We start from the raw sequence: 15,000 nt of genomic DNA, 5'->3' as shown, positions 1-15,000 counted from the left end.
GATTTATATAGAATCTACGAGTAACTTGAGACCCTTTTCTAAATTAAGGGTAATTTTATCAACCGTTGACTCAAATGATCATTAACAAATCTGCTAGGGCAAAATAATTGGTCATGTACCCGTTTAGATAAGTTGACACATTGGCTTTTACTGGCAAAAGTTGCATGTATCTACAATGTATTCGTTTAGCTTGAACGGCATAATTTCAGATTTGTAAAATATTTCCTCACGGATTTTAATAATCTATGCAATTAATCAATATGGACGAATTCATTTTATATTATCTGTCCAATCGGAAGAATTCGTTTGTCAACAAAAAACATATGGTTTAGGTCATGGTTAAAACCATTTATTTATCCGTCCAATGGGAAGAATAAGTTTGTCTCGGTCTATTTCAATTTCCATCACAGTCTAAAAATTAAAATATAAAGTTCCTCTGCATAAGCCTTCTAATTTTGCGATTTTTCCACCTCAAAATCCATCCCATGTGTTTGTTGTTTGATTGTTTGTTTGTTTTTTGTTATTTGTTTGGGATGGGGGGGGGGGGTAGGGAGATGGGAATTGTTTTGTGGGGGGGGGGGGGTTTGCTTTGTTTTGTTTTTTTTTCTTATTGTTTTCAAGTTAAATTTACAGTGAAATTGTGTTGCCATATTTATTTCCGCTCACCTGCATATTTTATTACCGGACCGATTTTAATTGTTGATCGTCACGATCTAAGTTAACTTCCACAATAGTAAGATAATTAAAATAGATAAATGCCTGTTCGTAATAACCCTGTATTCCCAGCAATTATTTCGGGTTCTCCACAACTGGTATTACAAATAAACATAATGTGAGCGAGAGGGATGTTTACCGACTTGTTATGGCCTGATCTAGATGCGCATCGTCTGTTATTAAAAACCCTTTTGCCACTCTCGAAGTTTCCTGACTCTGTATTTCAGTCTCGGTTTATAGATAGTTTGCACTTGGCTAAGAAGCTCATAACATTGCCATCCGGAAGTATAACGGACCAACACACAAAACTGTGTGTAACCATGATCGTTTATAGTCTGGTTAATACAGTTTAGTGAGAAGTACTCACAAACGCAGATGGCAAAAAAACAACAACAAAGACCTGAGTGACGTCATCTTCGAACTATCTATAGACAGTATGCACTTGGCTAAGGAGTTCACAACATTGCCATCCGGAAGTATAACGGATCAACACACAAAAGTGTGTGTAACCATGATCGTTAATAGTCTGGTGTCAGTTATAGTCAGTTTAGTAAAAATTACTCATAAACGTGGATGGCACAAAGTAATAACAAAGACTTGAGTGACGTCAACTTCATACTATCTATAGTCTGATTGATATGATTTAGTGAGAGCTAATCACCAAAACGATTGTCCAAATACGACAAAGAACTGAGTGACGTCAATTTCGTTCAACAGCATTCCCTTCACAATCAAAGTAATTAAAACCCATCTATTTTCTAATAGGCGAGGAAAACTATGTCAAAACATTGCTATTTTGTCCACAACGTGAAATATATTATGTACACTTTGTGTTCTTGCATTACAGGTAATTCATATAAAACTTTACTACGATCTGAACGTGACAGTCTTTCGAGGTCAAACCGAGCAGGGTCAAAGTTGTTGTTTTTGTTTCTCTAAAAATGCTTCACCAATAGTTTTTATGACTCCACCTCCCCTGAAACCAATAGTCCAATATATATATATATATATATATATATATATATATATATATATATATATATATATATATATATATTGTTAAGAAGCTCATACTACATATATATAATAATAATAATAATGCTGAAAACTTATATAGCGCTATAACTCCGAGACACCAGACTCTAAGCGCTTAAATTACAAATTACTTTGGCTGAAACATACTCATTCACACACACAAGCACACACACACACACACACATACACACACACACAATACAACACACAACACAAACCAAACCTATCTTGCTTCTCATACCATCTACTAAAATCGAAACAAATATGTTTTAAGCGAACGTTTAAAAATAGACAAAGATTCTTTTTCACGAATGCTCTGCGGTAAGGCGTTCCAAATAGAGGGTCCGAAATGAGAAAAGGATCTCATTCCAGCATTTTTCCGAATTCGAGGGACAACTAGTTTTGTGGAATCACTGGCCGAACGTAAGGGGCGGGGTTTTGAATATCTTTCAATTAGTTCTGAAAGGTAGGAAGGGGCAGTACCTTCAAGACAACGATACACTAAAACACAAGCTTTGAATTTAATTCTTTTCTCAACAGGCAGCCAATGCAGGTCATGAAGTAGAGGTCCGGCAGAGTCGCACCTACGCTTCATAAATACTAGTCTGGCAGCGCTGTTTTGGACAATCTGAAGACGTTTCAGATTGTATTGCGAAACGCCAAACAACAGAGCATTACAATAATCCAATTTCGATAGTACGAGGGACACAACCAGGTGCTTGGTCACATCCTCAGATATGAACCGTCTAATGGAAGCAATCTTTTTTAGTTGGAAAAAGAGAGATCTAACCAAATTATTAACCTGGTGCTCCATCGACAGTCCAGAGTCTAAGAATGTGCCAAGGTTTTTCACTTTGTCAACAATTTGAATAGAGGCATCCCCCAACTTCAAATCTGTTTCACTTTTCCACTTCCTGTTCCCCACATACAGCACCTCCGTCTTATCATCATTCAGTTTCAGTCTGTTCTCATTCATCCATTTCTTAACACTTTGGATACAATTTTTACTATTGGCTGATACTTCTTGTAAATTTCTCATATTGGAAACGCAGTACAATTGCGTATCATCAGCGTATTGATGGTAAGACAGACCAAAACTTCTGATGATTTTAGACAGAGGGCCAACGTACAAAACAAAAAGAACGGGTCCAAGTACTGAACCCTGGGGAACCCCACAATCAAGAAAGATTTCCTCCGATCTATATTCATCCACCGTAATAATCTGTTTACGATTAAACAAATATGACCTAAACCAATCAAGCGCTGCACCAGACACGCCATAAGTAATTTCAAGACGTTTGAGAAGAAGATTGTGATCAATAGTATCAAAAGCAGACGATAGGTCAAGCAAATTCAGCAAAGAACATGAACCATTGTCTATAACAGAGAGGAGATCATTAACAACCCTAACAAGTGCGGTTTCCGTCGAATGATGTTGCCTATAAGCAGACTGAAATTTTTCTTCAAGACAATTATTTTTAAGATGAGACAGTAATTGTTTCAAAACAAGCTTTTCTAAGATCTTAGAGAGAAAAGGAAGATTAGAGACAGGGCGATAGTTTTTTTAAGTTCTCTTTATCGAGATCAGGTTTTTTCAAAAGGGGTTTGACATGAGCAACTTTGTAAATGTCTGGTACAGCACCTGACTGCAACGAATTATTAACAATACATGTAAATGGTGTTAAAATTACATCAATGCATTTTTTTAAAATGGCAGTATTTAAGGGGTCTAAATCACAACTTTTAGTTGGAGACGACATAATGCAATCACGTAAGTCAGCTTCAGTAATCTTTGAAAAATGTGTTAACGAATCACCATGAAACTTATATATATATATATATATATATATATATATATATATATATATATATATATATATATATATATATATATATAAACTTATATATATATATATATATATATATAGTATGCGCTTGGCTAAGAAACTCATAACATTGCCATCCGGAAGTATAACTGACCAACACACAAAACTGTGTGTATCCATGAACGTTTATAGTCGGGTTAAAACAGTTCAGTGAGCATTACTCATAAACGCGGATGGCAAAAAACAATAACAAAGACCTGAGTGACGTCATCTTAGAACTATCTATACAGTCCACTCGAGATAATCGCAACACCATGCGATCAGCAAAAATGTTGCGATAAACCGAAGTTGCAATTAACCGAAGTTGAGATCCATGTCCACTATTGCAGCATTTTATATATATTTATGAGTGTTGGTGGGTACTTGTAGGTACGAGTGAGTGTCCTTACTTACTTATAGATATATATATATATATATATTATATAATATATATATATATATATATACACACTAGTAAAAAGCCCGCAATTTCGCGGGGAAAGAACTATTTTCATTCGATACTGTACTCACCATCATTTAATGAGGGCAGATTGGTAAACAACGTTGTCTGTGTAATTTGGTATATCTTCGGTTGATTTTTCTGTGTGGCCCAACATGAAGTGTAAGCCACTATAGCATCTGACCCGTGACACAGCAACATACAGTTGTCCGTGTGTGAATACCGGTTGTAGTAAGAAAATCCCCACCTTGCTTAATGTCTGCCCCTGAGACTTGTTAATTGTCATTGCATATGTCAATTTTACCGGAAACTGTCTTCTATTTATAATAAATGGTAAGCCTGAATCAGTTGTTGTCGTCAGATTGATTCTAGGGATAAAGTACAATGTCGCCAGCTCTACTACCGGTAATTATCTTGGCTTCTAATACTTTTGAACCTAATTTAATTATTAACAAACGGGTGCCATTTAGGAGGCCTGATTTAGGATTTATATTTCGAAGCAGCGTGACTGACGTGTTGGCTTTAAAATGTAATGCATGTGGAGGAAGTCCGGGAGGTGTAAGTTCGTTCAAGAATTCAATCAGGTATAAGTTGATGTCAGAGTCACTTTGAATGGAATCAGCACTGCGGTAAATTTGTTCAGTTGATGAGGTCAACCTGGACAGAACGGCTGCATTTATTTTGTCAACATTTTCATGGGTTGTAGTCAATATTGCTCTCTCTCTGATAGATAACGTTCATCCGCAAAGTTCAGATTCAAATCATTGTATACAGCATTTATCAAGCAGTCTGGGTCATTTTCAGGAAGGCATAGCGCTGTAGGTAATTTAACAGAATACTTTCCTATTTCGCTGAAAACCGGCTCTGTACCATTTCCGATGCGGAGAAGCCAATTTGCAAAACAGTTATTGTCATCAGTAACCCTCATGTTCTTGTTCATGTGAAAAATGGTGACAAAATTCCAAATAATTGACTTGTTAAGTGTGACACTTAATATATCGGCTTCACTTCCTTAGTTAACAACAGGTAGAATTTGCCGAAAATCCCATCCAAGTACAACCACTTTGCCCCCAAAAGGTTTTGAACTGCCTGTTATGTCACAAAATGTCCTGCTCACACATTCAAACACACGCCTGTCCATAATAGGTGCTTCATCCCAAATTATGAGAGAACTACTCTTCAGTAACTTAGCTGTGTCTGATTGGAGACTGATGCTACAGGTGCTGTTATCCGTTATGGAATTGTAATTTTGAACGTTGAATGTGCTGTTCTACTACCGTGCTGACAAAAGATCAAGGGTGAAAATACAAATTTAAAGAATACTGGGGATGTAGGAGCTTTCGGAATGTCTCCCCTTTACTTAACTTATGGAAAAACAAACACCCTAGCACCTTTAATAACACTTATGACTAACCTCTCGAGCTAACCCTAATAGTAAAAAAAAGAATCAAAATGGCGACTGAAATACCTTCATGTGATCAAGTGAATAATATCACTATGAATGCCACGATTTGCTGAAAAATGCCAACACACTCACACACACACACACATGTATACACCACACACAACACACACACAAACATACACACACACACACACACAAACATATCATAACAAAACTGATCACCGCTAAATCAACAATACAACGGAAGTAATAATAAAACTTGATGTCATAAATAGATGACGCAAATTGACAACTTTTTACAGTGACAAAATTGGTTGATTTTGGGAGCCAAGTGTCGTCGGTACATATTTTATGATATTATCTGTTTGACTCAACGAACATTCAAACTGACTTTAAATTATAAAAGGAAATCAAGTTATCTGTTTATCTATCCGTAAAAAATACATTTCTAATTTTCAAATCTTTCAGTAGAGTTGTGCGCCGTATCAATTTTTTTATTGACTCAAATAAGCACAATGTTCTCCACAATGCTATATTTTTTTAAGAAAGGATATATATATATATATATATATATATATATATATATATATATATATATATATATATATATTTATATTTATATATAGTGTGTGTGTGTGTGTGTGTGTGTGTGTGTGTATGTTAATATATAGGCGTGTGCGCTTGAATTAAGACGTAGATCTTTTTCTTTACTCAGTTTAATTTGGTGATAAAAATAAACAGGACACAGCTTAATCCTCTTCCTATTTTACCCCATCCTAAATATTGTTTACTAGATATGTTGTTTTTGATATTTTGCATGGCCGAAATAGAAATGAAAATAAATCGGCGATATGTATATATATATATAATATATATATATATATATATATATATATATATATATAATATATATATATATATATATATTATATATATATATATATATAATATTATATATTATTATGTATGTTATGTATATATGAGCCAAGGTCAAAAGGTGCCCGCCTGATACCAGTGTTAAGAAAATTTGATTTTTACTTAATTATGGGATGTTTTCATTGGGTTAATGATTGTAATCAATTGATAATATGAAGAAGAGATAAAATGAGATAGCTCAACATACTCTGTTCAACAGAATATGCAGAATATGAAATAAACAACTTGAAAGTGAAATTTGAATGCTGTTTGGCATGTGCTTAACACGAGGTCAACGCACCACCTTTTTAGAAATCATGTAGAAATTAAATGTGATGCTTTAGCTCACGTGATTGAAATTTGACTAATAGTATAAAGTCAAAATTTACTTTTAAACTCAATTTCAGTATTTTACATATCTGATTAAGTTTCATATAGAGTTCTTAAAAAGTTGGTGTTGCTTGTGACCTTTGGTGTCATCAAACACAGCACAATACTAAGACTCGACATGAAACTTTAAAGCTCATGTTTAATGTTTAGAAAATGTTTTATTATGAGAAAAAGCATAGATTTACTATCTGAATTCAAATCTTGGAGTAAATGTATACCGTTTTGCCGATATTGAGGTTTATTGGTTTTGGTGTCATTTGTCACAAGCAACACGGCATGTGTGAACACGTGGAAGTTTGTTTCGTTAAATGGCGATTCGCAATTTTGATCCACCCTTCTTACCAGTCTTTGAAGTGCAGCACTTTCATTTGCCTTTCCAGCGTGGCTCCAGGCAGAAAAGGTAAGTTGAACTTTGGTGTCATCGCTATTTTAAATTGTCACAAGCAACACTTGATATTGGATATTACAAAGTGCCACCAAAAATTATGTTTTCAGCTGTTATTCTATTTACAAATATGATATTATGACATCTCACATAAGACTGTGATTTTGACACAATTAATTATTTCCTTGTAATTCTAATTTTTTTATGTTTCAGTGTTGTATCAATCAAGAAAAAGACAACACTCAAGCTTTTGACGAATCCAGATAAAAGAAGGGTTGTCAAGAAATTTGATTTGTTTTACTATTAACACACTAAATTACTACAAACTAGCAGATTTGAGCAGTAGGGCGGATGTTACCGTTTGGTTACATGAATTCATTACCATGGCTGATATTTATCTAGTGTTTGTGTGACTTCTGGTAGTTTTTGTGACCATTGGTGTCATTGGTTAAAATGTCACAGGTGACACTTAAATTTGAAGTTTCTAATGTATTTCTGTTTTCATGTTCTTCAAAGCTTGAAATGTCATTGAATTACATTTTAACAGGCTATATTACATGTGTTCAGTTGCTATTCTTGATTTATTGAGGCAAAATTGCGTTCTAGTGCCGATTTTGACCAAAGTAATAGCAACAATGGTATTACTAATTTCTAAGTATATTTCCAATTTGAAAGTATTTAGTTTCTTAAAATATTATTGAATTTCATTTTAGAGTATGTTATTGTGCTTTTTTGACTGAAAATAATGATATATTATGGACGAAAGTGTGATTTGGTGTTGCTTGTGACATAAGTAATGGTGTCACCGGTCTTATGTCACAAGTCACATTCAGATGCTCTAATTTCCATGTATATTTCTAATTTTGAAGTCTTTGGTTTCTGAAATATTATTAAATTCCATATTTAATTGTGGTTATTACACTGGTTTGACTGAAATTAATGATATATTGTCGAAATTGCAATTTGGTATTGCTTGTGACATAAGTAATGGTGTCATCGGTCTAATGTCACAAGTGACACAATGTCTCTAAATAAGATATGCTTTGGTCACATTATTTCCCAACATTTTATTCCAAAAGTTTCTGAACATTGCTGGTAATAAGCATATGCAATATTGTTGTTGTTGTTAATGTACAAACATTTTTATGAAATAATATATTTGCATTCTATGTTGCTTGTGACCGATGACACCAAAAAGCAACATTTTCTCCAATAGTTGGTAATATTATTGTACTATGATTGTTATTGATTGTGTCTTTATGTCTATAACTTACTAAATAAAGTTTGATACTCAACAAAAATCATTTGGTTATTGAGTTTTTTGTCTCATTTTGGTGTCACCGGTCACAGGTGACACCAGCAACCTATAGGTATTGTTGACGATATTATGCTGCGTTAGACCTTAAAGTTATCTAAAGGGCCTTTGATTCATGAAGTACAGGGTTTTTGCTACAAATATAGAAACATGAATGGACTATTATGTCACTTTTATTTTGAGAAAAAAAATTGGCACCTTTTGACCTTGGCTCATATAGAGAATTAAGTTGACGTCACTCGGGTCTTTGTTATTGTTTTTGCTATCCACGTTTATGAGTAATTCTCACTAAACTGTATTATCCAGACGATAAAAGTTCATGGTCCTTGTGAGTTGGTCCGTTATACTTCCGGATGGCAATGTTGTGAGCTTCTTAGCTAAGCGCATACTATATATATATCTATCTATCTATATATATATATATATATATATATATATATATATATATATATATATTTGTGTGTGCGTGTGTGTGTTTGTGTGTGTGTGTGTCTATAATCTTTTGAGTATTTTTGATTCGGTACCCGGAAAATTCGATATTCTTTTGGTAACAGATTAACGAGATATGACTGTGGATTATGCAAATCCCACACAATACCGTCAAATCTATATGCGATTCCACAGCTTTACTCGGTAGAAAATGGTCAGTTAGCCTTCCTCACAGACACTGAATTAGCCTTATTTTAATAACGGAGTGTTATTCGACACCCGAAACTCGGGTGTATCTTGTCACCAGATTATTCCGAGACCCGAGTCGCGCATGCGCATGTTGAGAATTAGCTACAACTTCCGTCGTGTGAATTTATCAGCATGGTGGTATTAGGGCTAAATGGCTGTCTGAATGCAGGGATTAATTAATTAAAATGCTTAGGGATTAAATGATCCAAACAATGAACATTTCGAATGTAAACCCTTCGTCCGTATAGAAATCGTCTAAACAAATAAACAGAATGTCGTGTGAGCTCCTTGTTGGATGGAATCTGAATGACACGAAAGCCTAGTATGCTGAGAGGAGCATAGTGGCTGAGCTGCTTGACTTTTAATTGGAAGTTCTTGGGTTCAAAGCCCAATGGGAACCTTATTTTTTCAATACTATTTTTTTTCCTTCTATCTATTTTTTAAATATTTCCTTTATACTTTAAAGCTTTTTTATTGATTTGATTATATATTATTGTTCTTATGATTATCATTCTATCATTTTCTTCATTATTATTATTATTATTATTATTATTATTATTATTATTATTATTATTATTATTATTATTATTATTATTATTATTATTATTATTAATATTATTAATTATTTAATAATAATAATAATAATAATAATAATAATAATAATAATAATAATAATAATAATAATAATAATAATATTCTTATTCTTCTTCTTCTTCTTCTTCTTCTTTTATTTATTATTATTATTATTATTATTATTATTATTATTATTATTATTATTATTATTATTATTATATTATTATTATTATTATTATTAATAATAATATTATTATTCTTATTTATTATTATTCTTTTATTATTTATTTTATTATTATTATTATTATTATTATTATTATTATTATTATTATTATTATTATTATTATTATTATTATTATTATTATTATTATTATTATTATTATTATTATTATTATTATTATTAATATATTTTATTATTATTATATATTATTATTATTATTATTATTATTATTATTATTATTATTATTATTATTATTATTATTATTATTATTATTATTATTATTACTATTATCTGCCAGATAAACAATATTGTTGTCACAACAGTAAACTTATGAAAGTCATTACAATCATGGGGAAAATTTCTGAGCGACACCTAGCATGGCCTAGCAGGTAACACTAATACCCGCCTATTTTAGGTCTCACGATATGAGCCTCATTTTTGCAATGGAAAAACATATATTTTAGATCCAAAGCAAAATATTGCCCCTTACAACAATGCTTTTAAATATTCCACAGAGAGCGAGAGAGAGAGAGAGAGAGAGAGAGAGAGAGAGAGAGGGAGAGAGAGAGAGAGAGAGAGAGAGAGAGAGAGAGAGAGAGAGAGAGAGAGTTGTTCGTGTATTGGGAGAGAAACCGAGAGTGATAAAATTTGCGAAGTTTTTTTTTTATTTGTTTTTTTTTTTTTTTTTAATAGACAAAATTAACAGAAAACAACAACAAAAACAACAGACTAAAATTAAGACTCAACTTTTCAGTATGTCGAATTATCTGGTGATAACAGACACCCAGGGTTCGAGTGTCGAATTATCTGGTGAGAAAATACACCCAAGTTTCGGGTGTCGAATTATCTGGTGACAAAATACACACGAGTTTCGGGTGTCGAATAACGCTCCCTTTTATTAATACCCGTGATAATGCGTTTTCTATTTTACATCACAACAGACAAGGGAGATAACTCAATAATTAGACAATCTTAGAACTTATTCCTCGAGTTGCGTTCCTTGATTTTTTATAACGGCAGTTAGGATTCTAGTAATATGTCAGTGCGTGGCATTAATCTCGCATTCGCATTGCCCTTGTATTGTGTGTAAATAGACAACAAGACATTATTATCATTTTGGTTAAGTGAAAAGGTAACAAAAAAAAATTTCTAGATTACGATGCATGCATATTATCTTTGAAAAAATATTAAAATTGTGAGGCGCCCATATTGTTATCTTTGAAAAGAAAATACAAGGCGTCCAAATTATCTTTGAAAAAAAAAAAAAAAAAAAAAAAGTAGCAGTTCAATACATTTGAACCCACTTATGGGCCTAGTTTAACACTGTTGAATAGACAATATATGTCGTCATTTTTTTAATTGTTTTTTTTTTTTTAGATTTCCATTACAACTTACGATGAGCCCATAAGGAATTGAGTTATCAGACCTGCAAATAAGTGCAGGTGGCAAGTCCCCACTGATTTTAAGCAGGTTCTCTACCGAAGCCGATCGAAGCGTTCCCACGATCGCATGATTTAAAGGATCTTGGGTATACTGAATGTATTGTGTTAACTCTCTCCATACCAGCCATCTTCAGGATTTTCCCCAAAACTTCACACCCAACTTACACAAAAATATATTTTCTATCACTCAAAGACACTAGGGAATGAGATTAGCGGAAGAGTAGCGTCCCTTGATTGGAAGTCACGAGCGGAAAAGTTATTAGAGAGAGAACGTCATGTTGGTTGTGCGGCATGAGACACTTCACCGAAAGCGAGGACGAGAGAGACGCATGCGCAAAACCATTTTGACGTTCTCTCTGTAAGGTGATGTCCAATCAAGGTACGCTACTCTTCCGCTAATCTCATTCCCTATAGCAACAGTTCTTGCGATACATTATTTCTTTAGCAAAACATGCTCTACAACACACTGTTAATTTTCTTTAAATTTTATGATGTACAAGAGAAATTTGAATTTAAAAAATGTTGGTTGTAACGTAACGAATCTGACGATTTTCATGTAGTTTGGTAAGGAAAGGTTTAATAGTGCACGATATTTTTCTTCAACATTAACCTTAAAATTCAGTTTGCTCTGCATGATATTGATCCATCATCGATATTTACAGTCCTGGATTTTAAAATTCTGAAACAATATGATTGCCTTTCAAAAAGACTTGGTTCTTCTTCTTCTTCTTTCACTTTCAGCTTATCCCGCATTTTGCAGGGTTGCCATAATGAATGTCACATCTCCATGCATCTCGGTTCATATCATCATCTTCCTCCAGGCCCAGTTCTTTCATAATATCATCCTTTACCTTATCATAAAGACTTGGTTAAAATTTGATAATATTGTCAAAAAAAAGGGATTCTTTATTCCTGAATGCTACCGCTAACGACTATATTTTTGATTGCACGAGTGATACGGGGATAAAACTAGGAATTTATCCTTTAATAAGAAACCTAATTTTACTTTTTAACCAAGGATTACTATACTGAAAGGATTGACATGTGGAAACTTCAGCCCCCGCTAGTGGGGGCCATTGGTCGGATAACGATTTCAAGCAAAACTACTACTTTTCTGCCTTGGTACAATTTCCTTGAATGCGCAATAATTGATTCTGTTCTTATAATTTCGGTACTTTATGAGAAATTGGTTAATTGGCGACCATAAGTTTTAAATAATATTTCTTATATCTTGAATGATATGAAAATATATAAAAAGTAGTGAACTATCAACAATTTTACTGGAAAGTATGAACTATTTTTTATGACGCCCTCTTACAAATTGAGTGATTGGGTTTGTTTTCATTTTTTTAAAATCCAAAGTACGAATCTGCTTTCAATTGCTTTTAATAACTAGATAGATCTATGGCTAGTTTATCGAACCAGAATCTTTGAAAAGTGGTAAGTTGCAATAATAATTGCGTAATAATTATTATTTAAGAAATGTTTAGAATTAGCATCTGGCTGTAGTTCCTGCAGACGATAGATAGACCCGTTGTCGTGCTTGCTCTGTCGAGTCGCACAGATTCAGATATGGTGATCAGACTGACATCCTGATTCGGATTTGTTTCTTATTTTATTATGGCTTGTGGCTTTATATTTATATCTTTTTTTTTTCTATATGGTTAACTGATAAATATTGACTTTATTGTATTAGTCTAGTGTATAAGTCTAGAGGGCCCTTTGCTCGTCACGTCAACTTCACAACTTGAACTTGAACAGTCCTTTCTACTACTAACAATACTAACAACAGTTGCTAGATAGATAGTAGTCATTGCTATTGCTAGATAGCTAGACTAGAATAGTTAGTGGGTCTGATATTACCATATATGAAGGAAATTGGACTCTGAATATATAGTTATGCCCATTACATGGATCTGGTGTTGCTGATATGACTGTCAATCGTATGGGACTAGTACTCTGAATATATAGTTTTGCCTCATTGATCAAAATGATCTGAGTCTGAGATGTTACTGTTACAACAGTTACACTCACCCAACTCAATCACTCTAATTATCTCTGTGACTATGGGAGGGAATTATGGATCCATTGACTGAAAGGATTGTACTAGTAGTCTGAATATATAGTTTTGTCTCAATGATCTGAGATGTAACTCTATTAATTAACTCTTGACTACATGGAAGGGAACTATGGATCTGATTCTGATGCTACTCATTGACTGTAAGGAATGAACTATAGTATAGTAGTCAGATTTTTTTATGAATGGCGCATGTTTTTCTAGTTTTTCTCAAATGTCCTTCTATCAAAAGTTGTAAAACTTTGTGTCAACCTCCGAATCAATTTCTATTAACTGAATAAACATTTTGGCCCGTATTGTGATGCCATATCACAAAAAAGATTTCTTCTTCACGACCTATAAAAATCTACTTTAAAACCCCTGTCATAAAATTAGAGATTTTACTCTGCTAAAAATGTAAACATTTTCACACCACAAAGTAAGATGAATTCATCGTTTTTCAAAATAATCTTGTGACACGGTAGTTCCGGCTAGTGTTATGAGTTCATATCATACTATTTTCCGAATAAAAGCAACACACATTAACTGTTATAAAGTAACAACTAATGTAGTTTGCATCCCATTTTGACTTTGTAATTTATTGCTTTTTATTTACATCACGTCACAATTACCGAAGACTGATATGAATCTCTAGCTTTAACTCATTTGAACTAGTGATTAAATACTCAAAATTGTCAAATTAACAATGAACGTTTATATTTAACTTTGAAAAATTTTATCTAGACTATGCATGAACGTTTCACACAGCATTTTAAGTTTTCTTTTAAACCTATAAGCTCTTAAACAATACGATATGATACGGAATCTCTATCGGTTCCTCTCTCGTTAAGGCTGCGAAAAGAAGTCCACTTTTATCTATCGATAAGTCATTAATTAAAGAGAACAGCTATGGAATTGGAATTTCACAATCAACTCTCAGTTTTGCATGTTATTGTTTTTGAACACAAGCACATATTTGTGGAAACATTGTATCATAAATTGATGAATTTCTACTTTTGACTGGTCTACATTAAATTTATGTAATCCTCTTTGGCATAAATAACAAGCTATTTCTCAAAAATTTGAAATCAAAATAATGTTGGAAGCGCGTAATGTTCACTTTCATTTGTATTCATCAATAACGTATATTGCTTGTTATAAAATGTAAACATGTCTGTCGTTCCTTCATATTCGGATTCTGTACGAACATCATATAAGTTTCAATTAACTGAACATTCCATTTTCCCAAATTCTTTCAAAATGGATAAGCGGAAAATCATATTATTGACACTATAATCATATTTAGATTCCAATACTTACTAGTTATCGATTTTAATATAGCTGTAATAAGTGAAATTCTTTCCTATTGTTTTAAAATTCGTGAAAAAATATATTTTACTAGGACAAAATGATCCAGAGGTTCATACAAATTTTTGCAGTTGTACATTGTGAACAGCTGAGAAAAAGAAGACAAAGGTGCGCCCCTTATTAAAAATCCGACTATTGTATCCCTTAGTAGATATTTTGGTATTCATCTTTTTCTTGGG

The 15,000-nt window shown here is 32.9% G+C and overlaps 1 protein-coding gene across 2 annotated transcripts in view; it reads right to left on the bottom strand.

The window, feature by feature from the left end:
- Window positions 1-15,000, bottom strand: part of LOC144967339 (prickle planar cell polarity protein 3-A-like) — a 105,613-nt gene that overhangs the window by 42,601 nt on the left and 48,012 nt on the right. The gene's annotated exons all lie outside the window — the stretch shown is intronic.

The sequence above is a fragment of the Berghia stephanieae genome, chromosome 3 (genome assembly GCF_034508935.2).
Source record: "Berghia stephanieae isolate SIO BIC M18660-M18661 chromosome 3, UCSD_Bste_1.3, whole genome shotgun sequence".
In the NCBI taxonomy this organism is placed as follows: domain Eukaryota; kingdom Metazoa; phylum Mollusca; class Gastropoda; order Nudibranchia; family Aeolidiidae; genus Berghia; species Berghia stephanieae.
The sequence above is the reverse complement of the archived record's forward strand: the minus strand, read 5'-3'. Positions and strand labels throughout refer to the sequence as shown.